This window comes from Equus quagga, unplaced genomic scaffold, assembly GCF_021613505.1.
Source record: "Equus quagga isolate Etosha38 unplaced genomic scaffold, UCLA_HA_Equagga_1.0 203_RagTag, whole genome shotgun sequence".
In the NCBI taxonomy this organism is placed as follows: domain Eukaryota; kingdom Metazoa; phylum Chordata; class Mammalia; order Perissodactyla; family Equidae; genus Equus; species Equus quagga.
The window spans coordinates 9,349,988-9,358,825 of record NW_025798627.1 but is presented as its reverse complement, the minus strand read 5'-3'; the positions used below and the strand labels follow the sequence as shown (position 1 = coordinate 9,358,825).

At 38.6% G+C, this 8,838-nt stretch overlaps 1 long non-coding RNA gene across 4 annotated transcripts in view; it reads right to left on the bottom strand.

Moving 5' to 3' along the window:
• Window positions 1–151: 151 nt before the first annotated feature.
• The window catches only part of LOC124233458 (uncharacterized), a 37,724-nt gene continuing 29,037 nt past the window's right edge, over window positions 152–8,838 (bottom strand). Inside the window, exons 5-8 of one of the 4 annotated variants that reach the window (XR_006887055.1) lie at window positions 6,567–6,710; window positions 4,998–5,163; window positions 3,337–3,451; window positions 152–1,083 (exon numbers count right to left, since the gene is read on the bottom strand). This is a non-coding gene — a long non-coding RNA (uncharacterized LOC124233458). Of the gene's footprint in view, window positions 1,084–1,437; window positions 1,922–3,332; window positions 3,452–4,997; window positions 5,164–6,566; window positions 6,711–8,838 lie in introns of those variants that run through there. The other 3 variants (XR_006887057.1, XR_006887058.1, XR_006887056.1) reach the window with 3 other exon arrangements.

The following is an 8,838-nucleotide window of genomic DNA, read 5'->3' as shown; positions in this document are numbered from 1 at the left end:
CGATGAGCCAAGCAAGTGTGGGTGTATCTGTGAAAATCCACCATCACTAACGGAAAACAAATTCCAGTGTCTGGTCCAGTGTCAGAGTCAATCATATCCTATTTATAAGGAAAAGACAACAGTATTTATTGTGTGGACAAGGGTTTATTAACATACTTCATTTTTCTTTCCAGAGTATTACTGTTTGCTTATAAATAGACGTATTCACTGCACAAAGACAAACGTTCTCATGCTGAGCAGAAGGTAAATACTGCTGGCAATGTTTTTTCTCTTAGATGAGCTTTGCTGTATGGGTGGAACACAAATGGTGATGATGAAAGAGGGAGAATAGATTGTGGAATAAATAGCAAGTGTTTCCTGGTGACTGGTTTACATAAGATTAATGCAATTACCTGTTCTTCTGACTCACTGAAAGGCTTCTCAGTCCAAGAGGCAAGGTCTGCACCTGGTAGTTGAGGGGAGCCAAAGGGTGTTTCTGATTACTTACCTGCCAGAATGTCCACAATTCCTATAAAACTTTAGCACAGTTCATGTGAGTGGATTAATCCACCATCAACTGTGGTCATCTAAGAGAGAAAATATCCCTGGAAAATAAATCAACCCTGCTGAGATTGAGGGGTAGTAATGGATGGTGGGTGCCATAAAAAGGGAAAGAGTATTAACATTACAGGACTGAAGGGCATTTTCCTTAGTTGAATTTGGGAAACATTGTGTCACAATACAGCTAACAAATATGCATTTGTAGAAGTACCAAGTTTGAGCTCTTTGCTGGAAAAACATAAAAAGTGAAAAAGGAGCTGAGATCTTTGAAGGCAGCTTTTCTCCTCATAGGAGCCTCAAGCTTAAATCTCTCAGTGTGGTTCTGAGATAGAAAGCATTATGTGCTTCTTAAATATTACGGCACACTTTTGTACATCTTTCTGCCAGGGGAAACCTCAGATTACCATCAAACAAAATCAATTATATTATTCCTACCCAGTATCTCCTTAAAGCCACACTCTGTCATCTCCTCTGGAGATGGAACAGGAAACTTCCAATCCAACTGTGTGATGTCACTCACAGGAAGAATCCATTTCTGGGTGTCTAAAAATGGATTCAACAATGACAAGCTGTGTCAGTTGTAGAGTTGATTAAAAAGAAAGTTCAAGGGGCTGGCCCTGTGGCCTAGTTGTTAAGTTCAACGCACTCTGCTTCGGCAGCCTAGATTCACTTCCCAGGCATGGACCTAAACCATTCATCAGCCATGCTGTGGCAGTGACCCACATACAAAATAGAGGAAGATTGACACAGATATTAGTTCAAGGAGAATCTTCCTCAAGCAAAAAGAGGAAGATTGGCAATAGATGTTAGCTCAGGGCCAATCTTCCTCAGCCAAAAAACAATAAAGTTCAACTATGTTTCACCCAGTGGAAGATATATTGTTTAATGTTTGACCATTTTTCAATTAGGAGGAAAATTGTAAAAACAATAAAACATTTGTTTGAACAAGCTGGACTTTTTAGTAATTTATCAGTAACAAAAAGAAATCTAACCATTTGTTGTACACATGCCACAGATTATATATTGGGGCTTTTTAAAATAATGACTCATTATAGTATAAATTCTCTTTACAGACTCTCCCATCCATACAATGGTATATATTTTTAGAGGTCCCATTGAAAAGCATGATTTCTCTAAACCATTGGCTATAGGGCAAGATGATTTTAGGCAAGACAGTGTAACTTTTCTGGAATCAAGATTTTTTTTATTAATGTGCTTATATTTAAAATAGCGTCTTGTTCTTTTGCAACGAGCTGGGACGTCTTTTGATTGTTTGTCCGTTTGGTTTTATTCCTCCCCTCTGTTTTCAGAGAGATCTGGTGTTGCCTGGTCCTGCCGGAGCCCTCCGGCCCATCACCTCCTGCCAGCCTTCCATGCGTACCTTGCCATGAAAAGGGAAAGAAGCTGTTTCCAAATTTGTGATGAATCTTACAATCAATGGTATCTGCACAAGTGTCTGTACTTTCCAAATACATTGAATAAGCTCCTTTTAACTTCTTTCTTTCTTTACTGAGACCCCACAAGAGAGTGTGTTAATCACATTAATATTATTGGTACTAGAACCGTGACCTAAGCTTACAAGTGACCTTCAAACAAATTTTATGCAGCCAAGACTTAGGCTTTAACTGCCACCATAAAGCTTGCCTTAAGGGAAAACACTCTTGATAAAAATCTAAATACACGCAAATCAAAGAGTCTACTTTTCCACTGCAATTATTTTTCTCAGTTTCTCAGTAGTAACTAATCTGCTAATTAGAACTAACAAAACTTGGATTCTGAAATGGACTTCCAAAGTTTTTGTGCAACTAAATGACCAGCAATAAAGGACCTGGCTGTAATTGCCAAGCTGAATTATTAATACATGCTCTTCTTTTCTTTATTCTGGAAAATGTAAAGCTTTGCCCCAATTTAGGATGCCTAATCAGCTGTTATAAAAGTTTCTTGATCAAAAAATTGGTTTATATTTTGGATTTTATCTGAAATAATATAAATATGACTTGATGGTATAATGAAAGAGTAATGATTGAAATAATTGACATTAACCATGATTCCATAGATTTGAAGGTCTGCCTTGTTTTGTAAACCTGGTCATCAATTCTCCTGAACGTTATCAGTTAAAAAACAGAAAAAAGATATGACCATTTTACAAAGACAACTATCCAACTAAGGACCTTGGGTTCTGAATCAAATGTCTCTCCTCCAGTATAAGAAAGACCGATCCAGATAGAAGTGTCTGTATGAAGAGACATACATATATAAATTAAGAGACATACATATATAAATGCTGTGATTTTTGCTATATATGTAAATGTAATAAAAACTGTATCATTCTTGGGGTATCGTTAACCATTAAAGTCCAAATTCAGACTTGACCGAGTGAAGAGAAATCGTAAGCAATTATCCAGCAGTGGGAAAAGACAGAACTCGGCACTGCAAAATCTGGGGTGAAGTCCCTACTCAGTCCCTTATTAACTCAGAGAACTTGGGTTAGTCACCTAATCCCTCTAAGGCTCATTTTCCACATCTGTCAATTAAGAATAATATGTTGCTTGAGAGGGTGTTTGGGGATTCAAATGACATAATGGAAACGTATATACTTTGTAAATTATAAAATGCTCTACAAATGTCATTTAAAGACATTTAAAAAAATAAAATCTGAGACAACTTCCTGGCTGAGCAAGGTTTTCAGGAATTATTTCAATAATCAGAAAGGAAACAGCACCAGAAATTGAATTTGGAGCAATTAAGTATGAGACAGTCACAATCTGTGCCTACTCCCAAGGCTGGTATACCTACTCCAGCATCCCCATGCCCTCTGGCTGTGGAAGACCTCGGTTTCTTCACTCATTCTCTGTCCTGGGTTCCTGAGGTGCAGAGAGAACTAACAGCCAAGGCATCTCCCCTTCTGGAGCTAATACGAGAGACACGAATTAATTAAATAATCACACAAATACATAAAAACAGTGACAAGCCTTTAAAGGAAGAGTTCACGGGGCTCTGCATGTGAGAGATGGACTTGATCTATTTTGGTGTTGTCAGGAAGCCTTCCTGAGGAAGTAACATTTGGGCAAAAACATGAAGGATGATTAGGCAAGAACTAGATGAGGTTGTGGGGGGCACAGAGAATGGTAGAAATATTCCAGGCAGAGGTAACTGCCTTAGCAAAGACCTTGAAAGAGAAAGAACTGAAAGGAGGATGTTGATAGAAGCTGAATGTGGTGCAGTAGGAGAAGCAAGCAGAAGCCAGTCTTTATCCAAGGGCAGAGAAGTGACAAGAGTACTTCTTTAAAACAACACTGTGGAGAGTGAATTGGAGGATGGGAGGGCAAGGGGGAATAAGAGTTAAGTTTGATTAGTATGATAAGTTTGATTGAATGAGAGAATTTGATAGCTTCAAATGGGTAGGGGTGACATCCCATATCTATGGATGTCGATTAAGAGAAAAAGTTTAGGAATAAATCTTGAGGGGCACCAACTTTTAAGGTCTCAAGAAAAGAGGATAAGTCTAAAAATAAGAGATAGGAAGGTAGGAGGGACATTAGGCGTCACAGAAAAAAAAATGCTGCTGAGTGGTCAAGTAAGATGAAGACTGAAAAAATGCTCATTGCATTTAGTGACATGGAGGTCATTAGCAGGAATTCTATTGGAGGAGAGATGGGGACAAAAGTCAGGTTGAAGAGTGAGGGGAATAAGGAAGTGGGGTCAGTTTGTTTAAGCAATTAGGTTTTAAAAATTAGCAGTAAAAGATCATGGTAGCTGAGGGGGAAGATAAGCTGGGAAATACTGGGAGACATTTTATTTACTCCTCAAATCATGAGAGTCAATCCTTTAGTCTATTAGTCCAGAATTTCTTTCTTCCTTTAATTTGGGGCGGTGTTGGTCCATCCAGGCTATTGCTTTAGGGAGTATTTGAGGAGGAGCACAGAGATTGGACTAATATATGTAGACTCCAAAATCTAAAATATAATCCTAAATGGGTTATTCATTCACTCACTACCCACTGCAAACAAGCCCCACACCAGGGTTTACAGTTTCTGTATTTTCTAAAAGCCACTCTCACTGCTTTGGTTCTGGAAGGAAAGGAAAAAAAAGATGCAATATTTCTCCACATAGATCTGGGGCTTCCCTCTCATTTGAAGACTTCTTTCCCCAAAAAACCATGCAAAGCCGTGTCCTGTTCCCTCCAATATCTCTTGTGGGTCCATCCCACCCATCTCTGTTTTCACTGGCTTGGAAACTGTCCCTTCTCTGTATTGGGCTCTAGACAGGTATGGCCCCCAGGGACACCACTACTTTCTCTGTCCCAGGCATCACTACTCATTCCTCCTCCCTTCACTGCAGGGAGACTTGCCCCAAGCACCCAGCCGTTGGTCCAGTTATGCTGGTCTGTGCTGTGGCTGAGCAAGAGGAGGTTCCAGCTTCTCTTGGCACTCAGTCAGTTCTCTACTGCCACTCACTGATAATAAACCACATGCCGAGGGTTGGCAATTGATGCTTGTCTTACAGGCCCCGCTGAGACCAGCTGCCCAACACAGGTTCAACATCTTCTTATAGACTCTGCTGCCTCTTCTTGGAAGTTTTCTTCTAGCTGCATCTGGCTGTTGATGGGGAGTATAGTATTGCCTACAATTCAGATGTATAAAAATAATGTAAATTTATTTTCCATTATTGACCTAATTTATTAACTAATTAACTGAAGTGATTACAATACGTAAGTATCCCAAATACTTTGTGAAACTAAAAAAAAATGTTTTAAAGAGTGTTCTGGAAGCCATTTCCCTGACCCTTGGTTCCCGAGCCCTCAAGTGAATCTTGAGTACAAATATAAGGGTTCTATCTGTGGGAAATGTGTTGGCGTCTCTGTCTGAAATGAAACAACGACAAACGTCTTGTACCTGGTATCAATGTTTTTTCTAATTTAAAAAAACCCACTACTGAAGCTAGAAAGTTGTATACTTTAGAATACAAAGCAGGACAAAAGATACAAACAGAGATTTCACTGAAGAGGACATTTGGATGGTATATAAGCACATGAAAAGATATCCAACGTCATTAGCCATTCAGATAAATGCAAATTAAAACCACAATAAAATACTGTACACTCATCAGAATGGCTAAAATGAAAATAATGACAATGCCAAATGCTGGTGAGGATGTGCAAAAACTGTATCACACATACATTGCTGGTAGGAAGTAAGAAGGTACAGCCACTCTGGAAAGCTGCTTGACAGTTTGTTATACAACTAGACAATCAATACTATTGTACTTATTTGCTTACAAGCAGTAAGCCGGCCCTTGCACTTTTGGGCATTGATCTCTGAGAAAGTAAAACCTATGTCCCCACAAAAAGCTGCACTTGAATTTTCATAGCAGCTTTATTTGTAATAGCCAAAAGTTTGAAACAGCCCAGGTGTCCTTCAACAGATGAATAAACTGTGGTGCATCCATACCATGGGATACTACTCAACAACAAAAATAAATGAATATTGATACTTGCAACAACTTGGATGGACCTTCAGAGAATTAGGCTGAGTAAAAAAAGCCAATCCTAAAGTTTGTATAATATATGATTCCATTTATATAACATTTTTGAAATGACAAAATTTTAGAAATGAAGAGCATATTAGTAGTTGCCAGGGTTTAGGGATGGGGGTGAGAGGTGTAGAGGGGGACAGAAGAGGGTATGGTTATAAAAAGGCAACAGGAGGGATCCTTGTGGTGATGGAATTGTTCAGTGTCTTGACTGTGGTGATAGATACAGAAAATGACCTGATAAAGTTGTTTAGAACTAAACACACTCACACGAGTATAAGTAAAACTGAGGACATCTGAATAAGATCAGTGGAGTGTATTAATGTCAATATCCTGGTTGTGCTGAAATGCTGTAGTTTGCAAGATGTTACCCCTGAGAGAAGCTGGGAAAAGTATATACAGGATCTCTCTGTATTATTCCTTAGAACTGCATGTGAATCTACAGCTCAATAAAAAATTTCAAGTAAAAGAGAGTACAAAGCAAGTTTTCTTACCACAGTCTTGACTACCATGGGCTTCTCTTTTTTGCATGATGCTCCTCTAAGGAAAATGGTGATGAGGAATGGTCTTTAGTAAGCAAATATTTTGCCACACATAGGTTAAGACAGCTGTGTCAATAGTATATCCCACCACATGAGCTGGAAAATGAGAGTTTAAGCAGTTTTTTTATTCAGATAGTCAATGAATGCTTTATATTCTCTTCGAATAATATGCCAGTAGCCAATTTAGTATGTGGAAACCACAAGCATTAATTTTTCCCAAACCTTGTTTTCATGACAATCCACTTCTGTGAAAATCGAAGTAGAACTTTCACCTGGGCAAGAGTTTGCAAAAGGCTCTTTAACTTGCCTAACAACTTTGACCTTGCTTCCTACACGGTAGTGGCTACATGAGGATCTCCCATCAACTTACAACCCAGATGCTTGCCATTTCTGGAGCAGGCTTGCTTTTGAATTTTCTTCTCTACTCCTCTTCTCACAAGCTCATCTGGGACATCTGAATCATGAGGGGGAGCTCATTGCCCCAGCTTCTCAACAGTTTACCACTGCCACCATCAGATCACACACGCACAAAAATCCCATTACTAATTTACTCTCACAAAGTCATACTTTCTCAAATTAGACTTAACATTTTACCTCCTATTGTAGAAAGGGTTGTTATAAGAAATAACCACATGAAGACTGTTTCTGCATTTCCTCAACTGTGAACTGAATGTATTGTCTACCATCTTGTTAAAGGTCTCTTATATAATGATTTTTGTGATAAATTTCTCCTAGAGTGTTGGGGAAAACAAAATGTCCATTTGGATACAAAGGTATAATTCCTTAGGTTAGATCATGAGAAATATAGAATCCAACATGATTTATTTGTGCTCTAACAATCAAGAAAGTCACATCTAAGTTTTGTGCTCATTGACTGCTTTTAGCCTAACTATGGACGTAGTCTTCCTCCTACCCTATTTACTTCAATATAATGTGTCTTAAAGTTTGTATTTTTCAATTTTGTCAAAGATTTAAGCCAATTTAAATTAATTTAATTACAATAATTTAATTATAAATCATTTTTATAATACTATTTTAAGCATAATTTATTTTAAGTCTCTTTACACAAAGATAAACAACACACTTGAAGGAAATAGACCGAGCCAAAGGACACGTGCAGGATTACTTAATGTGTTCGTGTTTCAATTGACTTCAAAACCTCAGACTCAGGGATATTGAGTTCCCTATTTTAACAACTTCATAGATTTCTCTTGACTTCATAGATTGCTTTAATCTGAATTCAAATCACCATGTATAACTTGTATAGTAGACCACAAAAAAAAATAAGAAAAACAAACACCCTGCCAGAGACTCCCCCAAATAGTTTCTGGCCCTAAAGGAAAGAAACGACTCTGGTGTAAATATATTTTCTGCTTGGGTATAAGGAAAATTACAAAGAAGGAAAATTTATTATCATAAAGGGCAATCTATTAATAAAAACTGACTAGGATGTGAAAGGCCATTAGGTCACCATTGAAGGAATCTCATTTCTCATCTGCCCGTTTGCAAACCAAAAACCAGTGACAAAGGACGCCACACATCTCTTAGCTTTATGCAGTCATCTTTTCTCTTAGTCTCTACCAGGCATCCAAGAAGAGGTTATAATTGTGTACTAGTTGGTCTAAGGCCCTGCCAGGAGTCTCTGTTTCCCAGTTTGCCTCATCTCTATTCCTTTCTCTTATACCAAAATGACTTCTTTCGGAATTTCAGAGAAAGCCGAATAGAGACCACTGAGTCATGTGCTCTCCCAGCCTGATCCTCTATTTACCCTTCCAGGAGCCATTTTCATCTTGGAACACTCAGCTGTGGTTTTTCTTGGTTTCTTTTGACAGTAGTCCCAGTGTCCATCTGTCAGCAGTGTGCCTCATTTCTTTACATGTCTACTATGACCCCATGTCTTAACTGAGGCTGACTTATTCATGCAAGTACAGCTGGTGCCCAGCTAAGGAGAACCCAAGTGTCATTACTCTGCTCATTGCAAAAGTTCCAGACCTAGACCCCTTCACTCATGAGCTTTTTTCTCCTCTTCATCTTGTTTCTGGATTCTTGCTTGACTCTTGGACCCATAACTGATTTGATTTTTCTAGTTTTGATCCCTAGCACTCTTTCTTAGACATATGCTATAGACTAGCTCTCTGGATCCCTCTGATACCTATAGTTAAATAGTAACCATCATATGTAGCACCCCACAGGCCTGTCTCACCCTCCCTTCAACCCCATGATA